Source organism: Lissotriton vulgaris, chromosome 5, assembly GCF_964263255.1.
Source record: "Lissotriton vulgaris chromosome 5, aLisVul1.2, whole genome shotgun sequence".
Classification (NCBI taxonomy): Eukaryota; Metazoa; Chordata; class Amphibia; order Caudata; family Salamandridae; genus Lissotriton; species Lissotriton vulgaris.
In genome coordinates, this window is record NC_141693.1 from 57,578,541 (window position 1) to 57,602,892 (window position 24,352).

Genomic DNA, 24,352 nt, shown 5'->3' on the forward strand with positions numbered 1-24,352 from the left:
TGCACTCTTCCGATTGTGTGTGCCACTGCCATGTCATTTGTTTATCCGGGATCAAGGAGCCAGTAGCTTCGAAACGCTTTGGCAGTTGTTGCAGCACTTATTTGAATAAACACTCTCTGTGCAAGTTTTAGCCTCTGCATGTTTTCTTCATTTCTGCGGTATTAGGCGACTGAATAAGAAGGTGTAAACAAAACAGGTGATGGACAGAATGTGGATCAATGTCACACATTCACCCCAGTCAAAAGATCTGGGCCCAAATCCATCGTTTTTTTGCACTCCACACCACCCTGGGTTAGACAATGGCGATATGCAAATCAGCTCTGACCCTGTGCCCCATGGGAACAGTCCAGTCCGAACTACAAAAGCCATGTCCTTCCCAGAACGGAATCAAGCATCCGAGGACCGGACCGGTTTCGAGGTAACACCTCTCATCAGCCCGGCTAGCTTGACTCCAGTGGTGTGGAGTGCCTGGGCCCACGTCTGAGCATCCCCAGCGCACTTATGGCGGAATTTGCAAACAAAACAGGTGATTGACAGAATGTGGATCAATGTCACACATTCACCCCAGTCAAAAGATCTGGGCCCAAATCCATCGTTTTTTTGCACTCCACACCACCCTGGGTTAGACAATGGCGATATGCAAATCAGCTCTGACCCTGTGCCCCATGGGAACAGTCCAGTCCGAACTACAAAAGCCATGTCCTTCCCAGAACGGAATCAAGCATCCGAGGACCGGACCGGTTTCGAGGTAACACCTCTCATCAGCCCGGCTAGCTTGACTCCAGTGGTGTGGAGTGCCTGGGACCCACGTCTGAGCATCCCCAGCGCACTTATGGCGGAATTTGCAAACAAAACAGGTGATGGACAGAATGTGGATCAATGTCACACATTCACCCCAGTCAAAAGATCTGGGCCCAAATCCATCGTTTTTTTGCACTCCACACCACCCTGGGTTAGACAATGGCGATATGCAAATCAGCTCTGACCCTGTGCCCCATGGGAACAGTCCAGTCCGAACTACAAAAGCCATGTCCTTCCCAGAACGGAATCAAGCATCCGAGGACCGGACCGGTTTCGAGGTAACACCTCTCATCAGCCCGGCTAGCTTGACTCCAGTGGTGTGGAGTGCCTGGGACCCACGTCTGAGCATCCCCAGCGCACTTATGGCGGAATTTGCAAACAAAACAGGTGATGGACAGAATGTGGATCAATGTCACACATTCACCCCAGTCAAAAGACCTGGCCCAAATCCATCGTTTTTTTGCACTCCACACCACCCTGGGTTAGACAATGGCGATATGCAAATCAGCTCTGACCCTGTGCCCCATGGGAACAGTCCAGTCCGAACTACAAAAGCCATGTCCTTCCCAGAACGGAATCAAGCATCCGAGGACCGGACCGGTTTCGAGGTAACACCTCTCATCAGCCCGGCTAGCTTGACTCCAGTGGTGTGGAGTGCCTGGGACCCACGTCTGAGCATCCCCAGCGCACTTATGGCGGAATTTGCAAACAAAACAGGTGATGGACAGAATGTGGATCAATGTCACACATTCACCCCAGTCAAAAGATCTGGGCCCAAATCCATCATTTTTTTGCACTCCACACCACCCTGGGTTAGACAATGGCGATATGCAAATCAGCTCTGACCCTGTGCCCCATGGGAACAGTCCAGTCCGAACTACAAAAGCCATGTCCTTCCCAGAACGGAATCAAGCATCCGAGGACCGGACCGGTTTCGAGGTAACACCTCTCATCAGCCTGGCTAGCTTGACTCCAGTGGTGTGGAGTGCCTGGGACCCACGTCTGAGCATCCCCAGCGCACTTATGGCGGAATTTGCAAACAAAACAGGTGATGGACAGAATGTGGATCAATGTCACACATTCACTCCAGTCAAAAGATCTGGGCCCAAATCCATCGTTTTTTTGCACTCCACACCACCCTGGGTTAGACAATGGCGATATGCAAATCAGCTCTGACCCTGTGCCCCATGGGAACAGTCCAGTCCGAACTACAAAAGCCATGTCCTTCCCAGAACGGAATCAAGCATCCGAGGACCGGACCGGTTTCGAGGTAACACCTCTCATCAGCCCGGCTAGCTTGACTCCAGTGGTGTGGAGTGCCTGGGACCCACGTCTGAGCATCCCCAGCGCACTTATGGCGGAATTTGCAAACAAAACAGGTGATGGACAGAATGTGGATCAATGTCACACATTCACCCCAGTCAAAAGATCTGGGCCCAAATCCATCGTTTTTTTGCACTCCACACCACCCTGGGTTAGACAATGGCGATATGCAAATCAGCTCTGACCCTGTGCCCCATGGGAACAGTCCAGTCCGAACTACAAAAGCCATGTCCTTCCCAGAACGGAATCAAGCATCCGAGGACCGGACCGGTTTCGAGGTAACACCTCTCATCAGCCCGGCTAGCTTGACTCCAGTGGTGTGGAGTGCCTGGGACCCACGTCTGAGCATCCCCAGCGCACTTATGGCGGAATTTGCAAACAAAACAGGTGATGGACAGAATGTGGATCAATGTCACACATTCACCCCAGTCAAAAGATCTGGGCCCAAATCCATCGTTTTTTTGCACTCCACACCACCCTGGGTTAGACAATGGCGATATGCAAATCAGCTCTGACCCTGTGCCCCATGGGAACAGTCCAGTCCGAACTACAAAAGCCATGTCCTTCCCAGAACGGAATCAAGCATCCGAGGACCGGACCGGTTTCGAGGTAACACCTCTCATCAGCCCGGCTAGCTTGACTCCAGTGGTGTGGAGTGCCTGGGACCCACGTCTGAGCATCCCCAGCGCACTTATGCCCATGGGGCAACAGGGTCAGAGCTGATTTGCATATCGCCATTGTCTAACCCAGGGTGGTGTGGAGTGCAAAAAAACGATGGATTTGGGCCCAGATCTTTTGACTGGGGGAGTGTGTGACATTGATCCACATTCAGTCCATCACTTGTTGTTTTTGCAATTGCCGCCCTAAGTGCGCTGGGGATGCCCAGACGTGGGTCCCAGGCACTCCACACCACTTGGAGTCAAGCTAGCCGGGCTGATGAGAGGTGTTACCTCGAAACCGGTCCGGTCCTCGGATGCTTGATTCCGTTCTGAGAAGGACATGGCTTTTGTAGTTCGGACTGGACTGTTCCCATGGGGCAACAGGGTCAGAGCTGATTTGCATATCGCCATTGTCTAACCCAGGGTGGTGTGGAGTGCAAAAAAACGATGGATTTGGGCCCAGATCTTTTGACTGGGGGAGTGTGTGACATTGATCCACATTCAGTCCATCACTTGTTGTTTTTGCAATTGCCGCCCTAAGTGCGCTGGGGATGCCCAGACGTGGGTCCCAGGCACTCCACACCACTTGGAGTCAAGCTAGCCGGGCTGATGAGAGGTGTTACCTCGAAACCGGTCCGGTCCTCGGATGCTTGATTCCGTTCTGAGAAGGACATGGCTTTTGTAGTTCGGACTGGACTGTTCCCATGGGGCAACAGGGTCAGAGCTGATTTGCATATCGCCATTGTCTAACCCAGGGTGGTGTGGAGTGCAAAAAAACGATGGATTTGGGCCCAGATCTTTTGACTGGGGGAGTGTGTGACATTGATCCACATTCAGTCCATCACTTGTTCTTTTTGAATAAGAAGGTGTGTCACAGTGCAGTAGAAATCAGGGCTGTGAGCACTCCGGACGGAGACATGACTATTATATGCACCGCAAACTGCCTTTTAGCTCGTGAAATAAACTCCCCGAGCGCACTCTGGCAGCAGGATGTGACGTCTCCTCCTAATGGCGTCATGCTGGTAGTGAGAGCCGCACAGATTGGAAGCACACAATACATTTTAGCAGTTCAGTAAGCCTGTCAGCAAACATAGCTCTACTGCAAGCCCTTGCCTGCTGCAGCAAGGGGAAGCCACGGGCGGCACGCTGCCACAGACACAGTTTTATCTGCGATTTTAGTGACAGCTGACACAATTTTAGTGACAGCTGACACACAGAGATATGCGTGACAATGCATTTCAGTGCGGTAATGCGGATTACCACACTGAAATGCACTAGTGTCCACCCAGACATAACTCTTGGACACTGACAACAGTGTACTGAGTGGCGCCACACACACCTATTATTTGCCAGGTCCGTTCACGGCAGTCAGCACATTCTGGGAAACAAGCAGAAAGACATATGTCGAAAGGTAATAGGATATCGTGCTAAGCGGAGTTGACTGCTCTAGAGGGCGGTACCCTGCCTATGGCACAAATACCAGCTGCTACATACAGATCATTCTCAACATCCTAAACATGCACATATTAGAGAAATTACAAGTGACGCAGCTTACCAATAAAGCAAGCATTTTGCTAGTGATACATGCAATGGCGTGTGATAGTGCATAGGCCCTAATTCAAGAAAGGTGAATGAGTTTAGTGCACCCCTGCTGGTAAACAAGAGAGCTATGTTCGACACCCCATTGGGCACTGAGGCCACTGCACATTTCTTACTACCTTTCAGGCACAAACACGTATTTATAAAAAATGCGCACTCTCTTCCAGTCTGGTGATCTCACTATGTGCTGCTTGGTGTCAACAATGAGACAGCATACATTCTCTCTCTCGCCAATAATGTACTGTAATTGCTCTTGTTCACTATAACAATCCCATCCAGGCCCTTACATGACCATGATAACATTAAACTTTAACCAAACAAATATACAATATTTACATATTTATTTACAAACAACAAAATAGGCACTTGCAAATCATCCTCATGCGCCAATACAGAGTGTGTAAAAAAATTAATGCAACACATTGTCATATACAATGCCAATAACTCAAACTTGAATGCTGCGAGACCTATTGCATTGCAAATGCTTGTTTTTCTTTCTTCATGACACATGTCTGTCACAGCAGGCAAGACTTTGAAGTTGATTGTCCCACAACACCACTCATGGGAGTGACCAGAGTTCACACCTGGATGTCACCCACAGTGATATGTGCATCGAAAGGTTCATCCCAAACCCCCAGCCCTCCTCTTTATGACTCCCTTTTCAGCCCCAACTCTCTTCCTGGGATGTGTCCGGGTCCCTTCCATCTCATCTCTCACTGGATCAAAGCGCATCTTTTGAAGTGTAAAGGGAGTCGCTTCCTTTTCCCTTCCAGTGTGTGTCTCACCCACCTCACAGGAATGCAGCAATACACACATCTGTCTGGGGGGATTCCTCTCCTTGTGTCTTCTCCAGGCAGGCCTGCGCTTCCAAAATGGAACCCAAGGTCCTCCATATAATGTACCACTTCAGGCACACTTACGTAGTGTACATTCACAGCACACTTGCTGCCCAGCATTAGTACCTCCATGCATTGTACCACTACACATACACATGCATTCAGTACACACATTCAGTCTACGAGCACCTGTTCAATACTGCAGCTTTTCTATCTTTAACAAGGGTGTGCTATTTACAAACACACACACACCAGCAGCACACATACTTATCGCAAGGAGGGGGAGTGGAAAGGAAGCTCTCTAAGGGTTTAACACTGACCCAAAAAAATATTTACAGGACAACTCCCTCCAGACGTGTATAAGCAATAAACTGAGCACAGACTGTATTTGAGGTCAAACTAATTGCTCAATACTAACCTTAATAATCAAGAAATCTTGAGAAGTGAAAGCAAAGTTTTTGTTTTTTAATTTCTGAGAAATGTATTTCATACGCCAAGATGTGTTTCACGACACCTGTCGCTTCTTCAGGGCCAAAATATTAACATTACAAAATGCAATATATAATTCTCTGGTTGTGGAAAAGATATTTTAGGTGCACTGATGATCAGAATGAAGATTCCCCTGAGTATTGAACAGTATATTCATGTATATCGAAAACTCATATACGGAGCGCAGAGGAATTTCACTTCACTCACGGTACGACGGCCGTATGTAATGGTAAGGGGGGTCTGTGAACCAGCCCCTCGTTACCATTGCATATGGCCATCGTACCGTGAGTGAAGTGAAATTCCTCTGTGCTCCTTATGTGAGTTTTTGTGAAACACGTGTTGGCCTATGAAAAACAATTCTCAAAAATTAAAAAACGAAACTTTTATTTTTTCTTTCTCTTCTCAAGATTTCTTGAATATTAAGATTTGTATTGAACAATTAGATTGACCTCAAATCCAGTCTGTGTTCAGTTTGCTGCCAGCACACACACTTACCACATGTGCAAGCTGCACAGCACTTCATGTATTGCACTTCCTGCACGCACCCATACAACTAGTACAAGCTTTCACACCGCGCACACTGCGCAGCGTTACATCTTTCTTGTCATGTCATGTATTCCTCACAGGCATGCATACACTCGAGACATGCACTAATCTCACATGTCCTACACAGTACTGCTCTATGCCTGTAAAGTACCCATACCAGGCACACATACAACAAATGCAGTCACACTCCGGCACCATGCAGAACTCCATATCTACCTGATTTAGGAAAAGGATGAGTTAAGAACACAGCAGCAGTACTTTTAAACAGGTGATTGAGCCTGCAGGCCTCACTCCAGACACACAGGGTAAAAGGTCCTGTTCACTACTACTGATCACTACACTGTATGCTTCAACCACTGCGCTTGTGCTGCTTCACTCCTGGTGAAGGCGGTAACCTTCCACCACTATGCAGGTAGCACTTGGCTGCCGCGGGCACAGGGCATTTCCCTGGTGGGCAGCCGGGACCGGGGCCGTTTTGGGCCCCTGGGGGGCCGTTTTTGCCACATAGCTGCAATATCGGCTGCTGTAACGAAATCGGCCGAAACCATACATGGCAAACTGCTCAGCCGCACCCAAAACCCCCCCAGGGGCCGGCCAAGCACTTTGCCAGGGCCAGTTTTGGTTCCCAGTCCGGCCCTGCCATCCCGGGTTGATGCGATGTGTTTTATGGCACCCAGTCGGCGCTGTAGCAGTAGCCCCACCTCCCAGCAGACAGGAGTCCAAAGCGGGCATCTAAAATGTGAAGGCAACACAATCTCCTACCTTGTCCTTTTGACCAGTTCAATGATATTTCATCAAGGGATAATGCTGGAAAATCCACCTACATGTTTCTTCCTCATCGCAGGACTTCAGCAGGTGCTTTCATCCAATAACACATTTAAATCAGATTCCTAAATCTTCATTAGAAGTCTTCCCGGCGGTCCCTGTTGTCTTTAAGACCACCACTGCTGCGAACCAGCAGGGCTTGTTTTAACATGGCCACTGGCCACAAAGGCTCACAATTTGATCAAACAGTGTGGATGATGTTCGGACTTTCAGTAGCAATCATTTTTTCTTTATTTTCGTATTTTAACACATATTAGTATGATATCAGCAAAGATTTTACCGTTTTAGTAATTGCTTAACTCTGTAAAACAGCAAGCAGTGACTGAAAAGTGCACAACCAAGTGACCTGTGCAAAGGATCTACCACTACCGGGCACCACTTTTGAAGAGTTTAAAAAAAGTAAAATGAAAATAAAAAGATGGAAAATGTGTTAAAAACTGCAAATTATAATGCAGCAGATGCAAATGTATCTGACAAATGCCGTTTGTTAATTAGGTGAAAACCGGCGCAGCAGCAGGGTCACATATTTACAGGGTCCCCCACACTCAAGTCCGATTTCTGACATGGGGCTTTTATTTGCATCATCTGAAAGGCACGAAGGGCCTCATTTAAGAAGTCCACACAGGGGCGGCCCTTGCTCGAATCGCCCCCTTGGCGGGGGAAAACATGCTGCCCTTGCTGATGAAAATGCGGCAGCACGTCCTAATCACCGGTCAGCTGCGGCAGAGGGTGAGGGGTTACTGGGAATAGTGCCAACATCTGCCCATACCCTAGCCCGCTCACAACAATTTCCCCAATAACCGACACCACACAATGTTTTGTTGGAGAAAGTTGTTGCAGCTTTATTTGCATAAATATTTTGCCAACATATTGGGTTATCTTACGGGTGATCCAGGGTCAGGCCGCCCCTCGCAACCTGCCCACCTGATGAGCCATAAACCCCCTGTGGTGTTAACCGCGGGGATGTTGTCAATATTGGGGGAAGGGCTATCCTCTCCCCCTGGCGGACCTCCAGTCCACCCCTTACTCACGCCCCTCCCCACTACGGGGGGGGGGCGGAGCATTGCAGGCAAACCCCGGTTGCTCGGGCCCACAACCGCCCGAAGGACTAACGGGGCGCCGTCGCTGCTCCAGGATCCCACCGAGGATCTCCATGGGGATAATTGGCTTTCGCACCCTTACTGTGCTCCTGTAGAGGGTACCCTTCTGTACCTTCCATCGTTGGATCGCCCTGTAACTCCGCCATGGCTCTGGATGTGGCCCCCGCAGCCCCAGAGCCCCCCCCACCTTCTATAGTTCTTTTATTTACCCCCTGCTGCTACCAACACTTCCTCTAAATCCAGAAGGAAGAGGTCCAACCCCACTTAGGATAGGTGTATGCCATCTTCTTCAAAGCACCCTGTGCATTTTGCATGTAGCAACCCATGCCTGACAAAACCAAATCCTCTTTGCCCCGTGAATCTGCGCATTGCGCTGTTCACACGCCTGCACGAGGTCACCATAGCATCCCCTGAACGTGTGCCCCGCCAAAACAGCCTTGGCGTAATTTCAGACCAACATATCTCACAGGCCCCCAGCATGCTGGTCAATTCGCACAATTTGGGAATCATCATGTGCAACAGGTCCCTGCGCCCTAGGTGCACCAAATCTTCACCACCTAAGTGTATTACTAAAGAATCGGAAGGTGAAACCCCCCCGCCCAGTCTCTGAAGGATCTTTTTCCTCAAGCTATTCCAATGCATGTCAGTTGTTCACAACCAAATTATCCTGTTGCTGTGAACCCGTGCTTCCATTTTCCGCATCAGCCCACTGAGATACCCTCAGGATTCCCGAATCTCCCGTCACCCAGACCGTTTTACCTGGTAAATACAGAAGCAGAAACCAAAATTCCTCTATCAGTTCTGCCGCTCCACAGGACTGTGAACTGTATCAGTAATGTCCCTGAACCTCTCATCATTACTGCAAACTATGCTTAGGAGATGTCCCTATTAGTGCTCCATCCCCTCAATTTCAGCACTGTCAAGGCCAATCGCACCCTCCTGGGAATGGCTCACTCGCGCCCCCCTGCACCCAGAAAGGCCTAATTTATGCGTAACCCATAGCCTTGCATTTATTCCCGAGAGTGTATCAGGGTTCTGTTGAAACATAGTTTGCTTGACTGCCGAGTGCACATTGCTCCGTCCCGGATATGATTATTCTCTACTCCGTTTCCGGTTGCCAAGCTGCTGACCTAGCCCGCCCCAACCCTGGGGGAACTAAAAGAGGCTATACTGCCATATATATAAGCAGCTGCTGTTGCTAATGATGATCCCATACAGAACTGGTAAACTAGATGCTGTACTATATCATTTCCACCTGGTGCAGCACCCCTTGGCCCAACACATCAACTTTACACACCCAGGAGCAAGCCTGAGCGGGCTACCCCGGGTCCATGCTGCACACGCCTTAATCGTAGGAGCTCTACCCAATGCAGCATACGTCCCAACAGAAATGACACATTTGTATCCCACAGCAGTGTTTCAAACAAAGCGAACCAGGCCTCCTTACGGCTAAAAGGATGCCCTGGACCGAAGGCAATTGTCCCTCATGATCCTGGCGGGCCCTAGCTGCGCTTTCGAAAGTCCAGACTTGACAATACCGTTGCCCCATACCATTTGGACAGGCCCTCTCCCCTGCTGTGTGCAAACCCTATGGTGTGACACAAGTACTGACCTTCAGAAAAGTTCTGGAGAAGACCCCTGGGCACCCCCCTAATGAAAACCATACTAGTCTTCTGCCCATCTACCCTTGTGGTTACCCCTCCTGTCACCTATGAGCTGTAGCCAGTAGTTGCATAAGGTACTTGAGCACAACTGGGGCTGATGTGTAAGGATGTCATGGTAATTGCACAACCACTACACTTAACACTGCTTCTACTCTCCCCTACAAGAAGTCAGAACCGGGTGGTCACCTTGCCCCCCAAGAGCACTTAATCAGGAACAGCATTCAGACTCCGAGCCCGGAGCACCCCTGGCCATTCCTGCTTCCGTACCCACCAGTCCTTCTCAGCGTGGTGCCTGTGTACTTGATCCGATTGTCCTGCTCCGAGCCCAGGCAAGCCAGCCTGCTAGGAGTGGTTTGACCATTATAGAACGAAGCCCGTGCGTTTCTGGAAAAAATAACAAATCCATGAAAACAGCCCCTAACCCGCATTGACAGGTAAGCCTATTGCTCCCTCGATTGCCAGGATCAGAGCCCCTTACTTGCGCATCAGTTGCTGAACAAAAGAACACATTCCGTTATTGCACACGGGATGCATGATATGCCCAGAAACACCAGTTGTTTAAAAGGAAACCCATTTCTTTTTGTCACTGGGAATGCATGATTTGCCCACACTCTGCCACTGCTTACAGAGAGAACACCCCAATTATTGCCCAGTAAAACAACAAATTGCCCAGACTCAACAGTTGTTTTACAAGAGAGAACATCCAATTATTGCACAGGGGCTGCCAACTATGCACAAACTCACCAGTTAACTGCCAATGTATTACTTCCATGGGGTGTAACCTGCGCGCCCCACAACAGGGACAGTAATGACATCTGGGGAGAACCTGGATATCCCAGACCCTAGCACACTGCCACCAGTGTGCTATGACCCTTCTACCTGTTGATAGTTCAGGTGGCCCCCCTTGTGAGTAGGGCGGTTCTCCAGCGCCGTTCCTGCATTTGAGACATAAAACATCAAGCCAGCTGGCCAGGGAGGGGCTGAATGGTTGCGAAAAATACATCGATGGCAGCACGTTAAGAACGATTGAAAGCACTTTAAACAAAACCGCTCAAGACAACGGTTGAAAGCACTTTAAACAAAACCATTCAAGCTAAGGAGGGGCAGAGTGGGTGCTAAAAATACATCGATGGCAGCACGTTAAGAACGGTTGAAAGCACTTTAAACAAGACCGCTCAAGACAACGGTTGAAAGCACTTTAAACAAAACCATTTGAGCTAAGGAGGGGCTGAGTGGGTGCTAAAAATACATCGATGGCAGCATGTTAAGAACAAATGAAAACCCTTTAAACAAAGCCGCTCGAGCCAAGGGAGGGGCTGAATGGGTGCTAAAAATACATCGACTGTAGTACGTTAAGAGTGGTCGAAAGCACTTTAAACAAAACCGCTCAAGCCACGGTAAAGGGCGGCATCAGCACTTCCACCAGGAAAGACTCCAAGCCCAGAGAACGCTATGGCCCAGAGGGCTTGTCGCAGCGCCACAAAAATAACAATTGGGCCAGCTGGGAACCGAGACATAAGAGATTTTATGTGCCTCACTGCACCCACACCAATTGACCTTAGTGGGGCTTCGGGTCCTCTACCCACTCCATGCTCGGGAAAACCCCCTAGATCCACCGACACGTTAATAGAGGTTGGAAAAAAATTAAGCTCCACACTACCTTGGCGGTAAGTCATTCCACTTTCACCTAAAATAATCACCCTCCAAGGGGGCAGACCATCTGAAACACTGACATCAAACATGGATTCAATAAGGCCTACTCACATAAGTTCAACCAGCACGGCCCCTCAACAGCTGGAGGATTCTAAACTACGCCTTCCAACAAATGGAACGATTGGGGCCTACGAAGCCAACTGAGCCAATGGAGCTAAAACACCTATAATCAGTGATACATCACAAACCCAGCCCATGAATCCGTCACAATCCTGCTACCCGGAACAAGACAAAGACGCACAGCTTTTATGACCCGGGAGTAGAGGAGTGGACAAGGACGAGAAGCCACCATTAATTGCAAACCATTTAACATTGATTAACGAGGCCCTCATCTCAATGGCAAATGTGGCAATAATGCATGCAGACAAGCTTGATGCTCAAATTACCATTCTACAAGCAGTTGCGGGGCTGATCTCTGGGATAGATTCCAAACTGGACCACCTGAACTCACTAATACACAGAGCACAGGATAACACAACCTTAATGGCAAAACCAGAGACCTGTGGTTGCAGCCCCATACTGCTTAATTTAGAAAAATTACCAGATATATGGAACACGCTAATTGAAGACCTTAAGAACGAATTCAGTAGGCATCAGAACAACTCACCTGCACAGCAAAACACCAACGTGCCCTGTAACATAAAAGACCCACAAATCAGTGACACAGATTCTCCCCAAGATGAGAAGAGCTCGGGCACTGAGGCTCCAGCGATGGTCGGTGAGACCGGAAGAAAACCGAGCTCCATCCGTGACAATAATCTCGAACACCATCACTCTCCAAAGCCCGTAAGCCCAGAAACTCATCATCTTTCTAGAAAAAACAAGAAAAAACTAAAAAAAGTTTAACAAGCAGAAAAAACCCAAATCTCTTACCAACGGATCGATCCGGCAATGGGGGCTGCCCGAAAACCAGATGACCACCGCTCATATCGACATCCAACACGTGACCTGTCATCTAAGCACCACTAAAACAACAGGAAAAAATCCGGCATACCCAGAAGTCTCACATGCAACCAACCCTGACATTAACCTGAGCATAGCGGACCACCTGGCACCCCGCCAGCTAGCCTCGCCGACCACGAATGAACAAAAACATGCACTGGATCCACATGGCAACAAGTTGGGGAGGAACCCAGGTCCCACTAAAAGACCACGAAGTACATCTAAAAAGCCCTCAACTTTGCGAACAATTGAACATAAGAACGAGAGGAATGACCCAAGACATCCAAAAAACAATCATTCCGCTAACAATGTCAGCACAAGCCCATAGGGTACCTCAAGGCAACTTCGAGCCTAACCTGGAGCCTACTGGGAATCGGGAGTCGAACATCAGGCCATCCAGACCACCTCCGGAGACGACAGCACAGCAGACAACAGCCTTATTAAATCAGGGACGAGTTTGCCCGGTCACCACTTCACAGGCAACTTCGATCCTCTCCCAGGCCAATGACCCGAAGGATGTACATTCCGTTCACAATCCGACCCTTATAAACCATCAGGATCAAAAAATACTGCTGTATCCTGAATACGTCTCACAGGGCAAGTGGGACATTCTTAACCGCAGCAATCTTTTAAAACTCTGTGTAAATATCACTGGGCTAGAAAGGATAAAAACAACGGACATCGAGAGCGTTTCCTTTCTCACTCCAGACTTCAATGAGCTAAATGAGACCACAGAGCTAACCTTTACCAGCCCATCCATGGCAGAGGCCCTGATGAGAAACTATACGCTACTGGAAAGCAGGGGCATAAAAATAAAGATTCAGCCTGTACCAAAATATCCATCGTTTTAAAAAATCCACTACCCGAAGAATTGCCCAGACATCCAGGAACAGACCACTGGGAGGAACTCAGGCTGGAACGCTCCGCTCGACCGAGCACTACATGTGGTGTCCATCTTCCAGGGGACCAAAGGCGGCACGAGCATAGGTCTCACTAATGAAACCCCTATTAAAATAACAACAAACTTGGGTCAGGGCAAACGCTTCTGCTCAATCAGGGGAAGCGCCAGCAAAGACTGGTCCTGGCTGCCGCAAGCTTTAAATCCCAGCTCCTAACATCCATCTTCCCAAAACCAAGGACCGCAACCAGCATCGGTCGACAAATGGCTCAGGAAATCACACAAATCGAACAACGACCACCAGCAGATTGAACATCATGACTTGGAACGTTGCAGGCATTATAAAGCTCCTTCAAAATCAAGCCGCAGTGGCATTCTTGGAAGAGGCGGATATAAATTTGTACCCAAGAAACTTGGGCAACAAAATCTATATCAATAAGAGGGTACGCAGAATACAGCAAACCAGCCATCAAGAATAACATATTTGGAAGACTCTCAGGTGGGATATCCATCTACATTAAGCACTCGCTGAACCTCAAATTCATGGAAATAAAAAGCCTATCAAACATGTTCTTGGCGGGCATTTTGAAAGGACCCCACTCGACCAATGGGCCATTTTCAATATTGCTAATTAACGTTTACCACAATCTTCACGGGCCGGGGTTAAGGATAATTTGATCCTGTTAACAAGTCAGCTAGAAGCTCTGCTACTACAACATCCTTTATTGGACTGTATTATCCTTGGCGACCTCAATATACACAACATAGGGGTCATGACCACACAAAGCCACCACCCTGGGGCCAGCAACGCATTGGACGCTTTAATAAAAACCTACAATCTGGCAACAGCCCACTCTGTCCTTTTAAAGAACAACCCTGGGGCCTTTGTTGCCCCCACTTACAACAATCAAACAACGATTGATTACATCATATTAAGCGAAAAATTACAACTTTCGATGTCAAATTACACAGTGCATCCAAGAAATGAAAGCGACCACGCTGCCCTAACACTTTCACTGAACCTCACAGTAGAAACTCGACACAGGATAAACTGCATCGGGGCTCCAAATGGTGAAGAACTGTACAAACTACCTAGAAGAATCAAATGGGCGCCGGTACCGATCATTAAGTTCAACAAATTGATAAATACATGGGCAGACTGGCCATCGAGCGCCCATAACACGGGCGCAATAAAAGAATGGGACAGACTCGCCTGGAACTTAGCGTCCTTGCTTCGAGGAGACACAGCAAGCACAATCCGATGGCATCCACCATCCACCATATAAACTTGGATTTATTCCGGCAATCAAAGAAAGCGCCAGACAATTAAATGCTAAACGCAAAGCATATTGGAAAAACGGCACAGCATCGGACAAAACGCTACTAAAAGAAGCAGCAAAAAGCCATTCAAAGAAGTTGTGGGCCGCGAAACGTGAATATTCCGGGGGACAATGGCTGAAAATCTTTGACTTGCTGAGACCCTGTAAATCCTAAGAGTTTTGGAGCTATTTAAACACCTTAACCCAAGGAAAAAATCACAGAGAGAACTTCCTCGATGCACATACCTGCGTCGCTCATGTTTAAACCTTATACAAAGACGATCGAAGCAGACCTTACTTAAACAAAGCCCTCGTAGGGAGTGAAGAAATAGACATTACTGCCCACACAACGGCCGCTCCAGAAAAACCTTTAGTCTCTAAGATTCTAAAAAAATCAGACAAAACTGGGCACCGGGCCCCAACGGCCTTCCTGGCTCCCTGTTTAAGGCGAACATAGAATTCTGGTCTGAGAATCTGACCCAACTGTACACAGAATGTTGGTTCCTGGGGGAAGTTCCAGACTCCTGGAGAGGGTCACTTCTGCACCCAATATACAAGAAAGGGCCTAAATCTGACCCGACCAACTATCACATGATCGCCCTGTTGGATATCGAGGGCAAGGCCTACGCGAGTACCATTCTGGCGGAATTAGCAAGCTGGGCGAGCACAGAAGGACTCCTGCCCCTCTTCCAAACAGGGTTCAGACCCGGGGCATCAACCGTGGATAACATAACAGCCCTCTCATACCTAGTCCATCAAGTACTGTCGCGGAAAAGCCTCCCTCTCTTCGCTTGCTTCATTGACTACTCTGCAGCGTTTGACGGGGTAGACCGCGCAATTCTTTGGAAGAAGCTGGCACTTTGGAACATCAACCCAGCCCGGTTGAAAGCAATTCAATCTCTGTACCAAAGAACGTGGGTCAGAATTAAACTTTCAAGTGACTCTCCTTCAGAGTAAATTGAAACGGACCGCGGCCTAAAGCAAGGGTGCATCCTAGCACCGCTGCTGTTTAATCTATACACAGCAGATATGGACCTAGCCCTGATCGGAGCCGCTCTAGCTACACCAAGGATTGGGGGCACAAAAATACACTTCATGCAATACGCCGACGACTTGGTACTTTTGGATCACACCAAAATAGGCCTACAAAAGGCACTGTCGGCCCTGGCAATCTATAATGATAAAAACAGGTTGGTGGCCAATCCGTCTAAATCTAAAATTGTAATCTTTGGGCATTATCATTAAAAAAAACTAGCAAAATGGCGTCTCGGCCGGTTGACTCTGGTATGGACGCAGCAATATAACTACTTGGGCGTCTGGTTCCACGAATCGGGGCGCCCTGTAGTTTATTTAAGGAAAATTCAAAGGGAAAACCATCATCTACGCCCTCTGCAAACTACAAGCCACCTTACACAGCCCCACAACGATGGCCATCCAAAGAGTTTTAAGGGCAAAACTAATGCCAGCCCGTAACTGCGCCCAACAAGCGTTTCCTGGAAAACTAATCAAGGACCTGGAAAAAATCCATTGTAGCGCATATAAGAGATTATTCCACCTACCCGCGTGCACCAGACATACTCTTGTGCGAACAGAATTTTCTTTGAATCAACAAAAGCTGGAAGAGATGGCTGCCCTTAGTAAATACTTTTACCTCACCACAGCGGCACAAGAGAAAACAATGAAGGCAGTTCTAAAAAACATCTTTCTGGAACCAGGGAACCCTTGGTCAGCGACCCTTGCCGCGGCCACTGATCTCCTTAATTTAGCCATAGAGAACTGGGACCCTGAGTTAATTAACTATTCTGGCATCAAAAGCACAATCAAAAAACAAGTCCGTATTTGCTCTCGTGCTCGGACTTTGAATCGCTGGCAAAAAGAGGCCTCCACGAGTCCCAAAGTCTCCCACATACAGTGTATAACTCCAAACACCATCTTACGCAGGCTGTGGGCCGCACAGCTTTACATAGGATCTTAGCATACAGATTACATCCCCTGCCACTCAACGAATTATATACCACCGAGCCGACAGGAACAGCGATCAAGGAATGTCGGCTCTGCTAATACAAACGCGAGTCTTTGGCTCACCTCCTATTTTGCTGCCCGGCCCTGCGCGCAGCTCGCAGCCTCTATCTCAGGCCCATCATTCTACAACTGGGGACGCGCACTGCAAAGGAGGCAGTCCATCTACTCTACACACTGAACACAGTAAAACAGATGGCCAAGTTTGGTAAATTCATCCAACAGACTCGCATGAAGCTGATGGCCACCTTGGGCTAAAAGACCAGAGACTTAGACAACGCACGTTGGGCTGTAAGGCTGCGGACATTACTCCTCTCAGCCCCCAAGCATTCTGATCTTAATCATACAGACTTTCTTTTAATATGACGATCTTTTTAACTTTTGTATTTTGTTTTTAATGTAATGGTTTTGAGTAACCAAGCAATAAAATTCATTCATTCGGTAAAGGGCGTTGCTGGACTTTATGCAAATAGTTCTGTTTGCCCCTCTAAAGATGGGCGCCTCGGCCCAGCTCGCCCATGCCATGCCAAGAGCCAGCCCTGGGTCCAAATGGGAAGAATTGTACAGAGATTATTTCTGTGCCCATCTTTTCACTTTGTGCATCATTGTCCTAAGAGGTAAAAAAACGTGCTTCTCTTAAAAAGATAAAGCAAGGCCTTTTGTGCTTTAGGAAAGTTCAGAAACTTGGTCTCATGCCAGTGGGTGATTGCCATCACCGAGAAGGCCCAGCCACCTAGCACGGCTAACCTCACCTTTGAGATATGAAGGATACAGGGATTTTATGACTTGAGAGCTTGAGGGTGTTGGTACCTGGTTACCCGCAATCTGAGGGAAGCATGAAAATAAACATTTAAGGTTTTATGTACCAAGAATAAGGGGTTTGAGAATCACTCATTGCTTAACAGGGAGCTAGTGGAGTGAAGATAAGGCAGGAGTCGCATATTCCTGTCTGGCCGAACCTAACTCCATTCTGGCCCCAGAGTTTTGGACCAGCTGCACAGAATGAAGGCAACAATCTTTAAGACCGAGATACCGAGCCCCTGCAGTGGCCCAGCTGCGAAGAGATAAAAGGGTTCATGATCTGAACTTAATGAAAGGAGAAGAGCAAAGAATTAAAAAAAGAGCTGGCTACTACTTTCATTTGTGTTCGGGCTGTTAAAGCGTTGCCCGTCTCAAGTGCCAATGTTCAGAGGGCCTTTTCACACATAAAGGTTTACATGGGAAGGAAAGAGCGAGCACGCATGACCAAAGACTCACTGAAGAAGTATTGTATGGTGCACTACATTAAGTGTGATTTGTAAAACTGCATTTTGACCTCATATACACAGTACATTCATTGTCTATGTACCATGCACTATCAGTGCAGAAATCCAGGAATAATAAAAACAAAACATTCCATAAACACTGGAAAAACACTGTTTCGGTTCTTTTTAATGGTGCGACAATTGGTAACCACAGATAACCACTGTTTTTTATGGTATTAAAATCACTGGAAACACTGAAAAAACCCCACCAGAATTTACCAAAAATAGAAACTGAAAACAGGAAATCCTAGATATATAAGGCAATCTGAAAATGTAATGCAATAACACTCACCCCCCCTCTGGGAAAAATGGGAGACTGAGCTTCAGAGGCCACTCCATGACAAGGAATGGGAACAGGTTTTAGAGCATCCCAAAAGAGTATCCCGAAATTACAGATTCAAAAATAAATATACAATACTTTATTTTACATCGGGCGTATCTGACGCCAGAAAATCTCCAGCTATATTGTCCAAACACACTATACTTATGCCCGAGATGCCAAGAACCTAGCGCAACCTTTCTCCACAAAGTAGAAACGCGATTTGCGGCTCTGGCTATCCTGCTAGCCCTAACAGAGCGTCGCCATGCACTGGAGAACTGGAGCGGGACCTTCTCTGGCTGCCAGGAGTGGAGCAGTTATAAAGGTGGGAGCATCGAAGGAAGATGCGTTACGATGTGAGGAAGTCCGAGGCATTCGGAAACGCCACATCTCCATGCAGTGGACAACACTGTTACACACCTTCAAGCATACCGCACCACACTCTGAGTCCCCTCAGTTAACACCAAACTCCCCGCAAACCCCTTGGGAGGAATCTCATGCAGGGTGCGAGCAGGATGGCCATCACATCACGCATAGCACGCAGGGCGCGATACAGGGCATATATGAGCATCAGGGCTAAAACCTTACCAATGCACACACTATTGAGGCCTGTTTCATAGTAACATTAAACTAAAACTCTAAGCAATGCTCGTCTACATCTAGAACCACACATTTCTTCATACACAGTGTAACCCCAGTTTTGTTCCACTCCCCAGTTTTGTTATACACCCCATTGCAGAATTGAGTCTTACCCTCATCAATGTCAAATACTGCTGTAATATTTACGGTGAAGCGACATCCTTTATCATAGACCAAAACAAGATCAACTTTTTGGAGCAATATGGAAGACTAGAACAATGTCCACGGCTGACATGATGTATCCAAATGCATGTACAAGCTTCTATGTAAATTTCAATTGGTAACGATGTTGTCCTATCACATGTATGCAATAAAAACCAAATTTAAAGAATATATTAAAAAAAGAGCGTCAGTTTGTGTCACCATTCCTGTGACACTTTATGATGGGCCCTCAGCATGGATCTTAGGAATTGTCTGGTCTGTCCGCTCCTTGTCTGGTGTGTTGTGCAGCTCCTCTGGTGACATATGATCATCAATTTCTGGTACCTTCATCTCAGGCATTGTTGGTGCAGCTCTGCATGTTGTTTCATTGATACATTCAGGGCATCCGGTCACTGTCTGTGGTCCAGTCCACTTAGAAGTAAGAGAAACATCTTTTATTTTTTCTCACCATGACCATGATTCCAGAGTTTCTTTTGCAGTTCTTCCTCTCCCCCAGGCCTGAACCTTGGGGGTGGTATGGGGCATGCAGTTTCCACTCTGTTCCCAAACAGTCACACATCTTTTGCATAACTGCAGCCAGAAAGTCTCCCCTCTATTGCTATTTATGCCCTAGTGTACCCCAAACCTTAGAGTGATGGCTATCATGAAGTGTACCACGATCGTGGCTGGTTCTCTTCCTTGTGGGAACTCCCCCACGTATTTCGGAAACACATCCACACACAACAGCAAAACTCAAAGTCATTCAATGGGAAGCAAAATGTATCTGCACCTTCACCCCACTCCCCCGTGTGCAATAATCAGTGTGTCTATGCTCAAGTCTTGTAAAGGAAGGGTACATAATGCCTGGGGCTAAAGGCCTCTCATCACGGTATACCCACAATCCCTCATCATTCTGCTCACATCCAGCATCCATCCACGCTCTCTGCTCTTCTGCTGTAGCAGACCATTGTGCTTCCTTCACATCAGCTAGCAACAATTGTCTCTCAATGAGCTGAATTTTTGGAATGTTTTTATTCATTGAAGGAACCATCTGTACTGTTTGTAACATGCCCTCTCTTGCTGCAGTGTCAGCAATGGCGCCACCTCTGGCTATCATGGTATTAACTCCTGTGTGGGCTTCACATTTTCATTACTGCTATCCTGTTGGGTAGTAGTATCGCTTATAACAAGTGCTTTATTAAAGGGCCATTTTTAATTAAATGCCCGGCTGCTGTTATGAAACCCCGATACTGCTACAGCTGGCCAAATTCATCGACAATTCCAAAGGCGTAGCGTGGGTCAGTGTACATGTTAACAGTTTCCCCTCAGCTAGTATGCATGCTCTTGTTACCGCATACAGCTCAGCTTACTGGGCAGATGTACTAGATGGCAGAGCTGCACTTTCAACTATGGTGTCAACTGTTGTAATAAACACTAATTACGGAGCAGGGGTTGCTATCAGTCTGCTGGAGAAACCATCAGTGTGCGTCTCATCGTCTGCCTTTTCTAATGCTGTCTGCTGTAAATCTGGTCTTGGTGTGATGCAGTTTTCTACAATCTCAACACAGACATGATTAGGGGTCTCATCAGAATAACCTATTGCAGGTAGCACTGTTGCCAAATTAACAGATGTGTAACTTTTAAAGATGATCTTAGCTTTAACAAATTAAGTTGACCTCATAACCTGTGTGCCTGCCAGCAGAAAAATGCTGTGTTGCTCCAGATGACAACCACGGTACCTAATATGGCACCTACACAATACAAGTATAGGCCGAAACAATAGTAGCCGTCTTCGCCCCCATCACAGCTGCCGACGCCCAGTCACTGCTGAAGGCAAAAGTCACATAGTAGTATCGAGCAGGTTTTTAAGAGCTGTGCCAGCAGACCTCTTGCAATGCCATTTTACTCTGACACAGAGATGGAAGGATAGTTTGTAGTCAGGCAGCCCCTATGCTGGTACAGTACACAATGTCTCTTTCAGTTTCTTGAACAGTTTGCAAGTTCATTAGTCCATACAATGTTGTTGGATGCATCTTTTAGCATACTCTGTCTCAAGATGGCATCATAGCATCTGCATTCAGGATCCACTGGCGGCAGTAGTTCACGATCCCCATTGAAGGAAGTGACCTGCTTAGGGCCACCGTGGTCACCACAGACCACCTCTCAGCCTTCCATACCAAATGAAGAGTCGGCGAAACAGTGGAGAATATCCACCAATAACCATTTATTTGTATACGCTCAGAGCGGGGCTCCGTCTGCACTGTCTCGTACGAATACTACAGAGTGAACTGAAGAACAGTAATCATAAAGATACATTATGTACACTGCATGGTTAGTTAAGAACACGCCCACCATGGAATTTTCCAAGCAGATGTGGCTGGACAGCGAAAAACGAAAAAAAAGGTTTCTTCTCTCGTATCTTGCACAACACAGAACATATCAAGGCCGTTTCACCTCGGGCTGAGATCAAACTGCTAGACAGGTGGGAGAGGCCTTTATCTAGTGAGAAAGCTATGCACTGACACTAACATTTCTTTGTTGCAGAAATGAAACTGAGCAAAGGGTATTTCTCTGAACTGGAAAAGATTAGTTTCATTATACATGGCATTACGTGAGCATCAACAAGCCTCATCTAACACCATGAAGGACATCAATCCTTTCTTGGTGGACGATGAGAGATGGGAGTGAGAGGGACGATGAGAGATGGGAGGGAGAGAGACGGTGAGAGATGGGAGGGAGAGGGACGATGAGAGGGAGAGGGACAATGAAAGATGAGAGGGAGAGGGATGATGAGAGGGACAAAGTGAGATGGAAGGGAGAGGGACGAAGAGAGATGGAGGGAGAGGGACGGTGAGAGATGGGAGGGAGAGAGACGATGAGAGATGGGAGGGAGAGGGACTGTGAGGGTGGGAGAGGGAGAGGGACGGTGAGAGATGGGAGGCAGAGGGACGATGAGGGACGGGAGGGAGAGGGACTGTTGGAGATGGGCGGGAGAGGGACAGTATGAGAGATGGGAGGGAGAGGCAAGTTGTAAGAAAAAGTCGTTATTCCATTCAAAATAGCTGTGGTACAGGGTATAGTGAAGTAATTCTAGAAGATTTGTAGCTCTTGCTTAATGTTATGGTTGATTAAAAATGATTCTATTGCTTTTATACCTCTGTTGTGTGGAATTGATGTGTAAAGGGCACATACACGTCGATGGTACAATGCCGTACACAATGCCGAACTATACATGAAAATACCTCAGGACCCAACAGGAGAGTTTGCTAAATCGTGTCAACAAAGGGATCCATTCATGAACCAACGGGAAAGTATATAGACGCTGTTGCTCTCTTTGTTTTGCGCGCTGTCTCTCTTTGTGTTCCTCTCGCTCTCTCTTTGTGTCGCTCCCTCTTTGTGTCGCTCTTGCTCTAGCACTCTCGCTCTCTCGTTGTGTCACTCTCGCTCTCTCTTTGTGTTGCTCTTGCTCTCTCTGTGTTGCTCTCGCTCTCTCTCTGTGTATCTCTCCTTGCCGCTCCAGCTCTTTGTGTTGCTTTCGCTCTCTCTTTGTGTTGCTCTCATTCTCTCTTTGTGTTGCTCTCTCTGTGTTGCTCTCCCTATCTGTGTCGCTCTTGTTCTTTGTGTTGCTCTCGCTCTCTCTTTGTGTCGCTCTCGCTCTGTTGCTCTCGCTCTCTCTGTGTTGCTCTCGCTCTCTTTATTTGGCTCTCGCTCTCTTTCTGTTGCTCTCTCTCTCTCTTTGTATTGTTCTCTCTTTGTTTTTCTCCCTCTCTCTCTTTGTGTTGCTCTCGCTCTCTCTTCCTTTCCTCCTCCACATTTCCCTTTTGATAGACAGCCGCGTCTGCACAGTTGCCCCCCCCTACCCCCCCCCACCTCCGGGTGAGCGCCTGCACTTCTTTATCCCCATTTAAAGTGCTGAAACCTTTATTTGACAGATATAGTGACCCTCTTTACAGTAAAAGTAAACGTGCTCATGCAGGATGATTCCTTGTGTGTGCACCTGACACATGTCACAAAGATGCATTTTCATACTTCCCCTCAGTGTGAGGCGAGGGTACAAATCCTGTGAGTTTACATTTCCTCCTGAGGGCTGGGACCGTAGACAGACGGTTGAGGGGCTCTGTCTGGAGGTTTGGCATCAGCTGTGCAGATGTTTACGGCTGCATTTATTTTACTTTCATCCTGGGAATCTGTACACAGTTTATGGATATCACTGACATCATGGGATGTGGATAATGGTGGCAAGACACATTTTTGCCCCTCCTCCTTCAGTTGTGACTGATATGTTCATATGACCCATGCCTTAAAAAACAGATAGCCCTACTCCCTCGTATGTACCTCTCACAATGCCTGGACCGGCATCTCTCAACCCTCTTTATGTCCTCAGTCTGAAGTCCTAACCTCGTATGTACCTCTCACGACACCTGGACCGTCGTCTCTCAATCCTCTTTATGTGCTCAGTCTGAAGTCCTAACCTCGTATGTACCTCTCACGACGCCTGGACCGTCGTCTCTCAATCCTCTTTATGTGCTCAGTCTGATTTCCTAACCTCGTATGTACCTCTCACGACGCCTGGATCGTCATCTCTCAACCCTCTTTATGTCCTCAGTCTGAAGTCCTAACCTCGTATGTACCTCTCACGACGCCTGGACCGTCGTCTCTCAATCCTCTTTAGGTGCTCAGTCTGAAGTCCTAACCTCGTATGTACCTCTCAATACGCCTGGACCGTCATCTCTTAACCCTCTTTATGTCCTCAGTCCGAAGTCCTAACCTCGTATTTACCTCTCACGACGCCTGGATCGTCGTCTCTCAACCCTCTTTATGTCCTCAGTCTGAAGTCCTAACCTCGTATGTACCTCTCACGACGCCTGGACCGTCGTCTCTCAATCCTCTTTATGTCCTCTGTCTGAAGTCCTAACCTCGTATGTACGTCTCACGACGCCTGGACCGTCATCACTCAACCCTCTTTATGTCCTCAGTCGGAAGTCCTAACCTCGTATGTACCTCTCATGACGCCTGGACCATCATCTCTCAACCCTCTTTATGTCCTCAGTCTGAAGTCCTAACCTCGTATGTACCTCTCACGACGCCTGGACCGTCATCTCTCAATCCTCTTTATGTGCTCAGTCTGATGTTCTAACCTCGTATGTACCTCTCATGACGCCTGGACCATCGTCTCTCAATCCTCTTTATGTCCTCAGTCTGAAGACCTTGCTGCC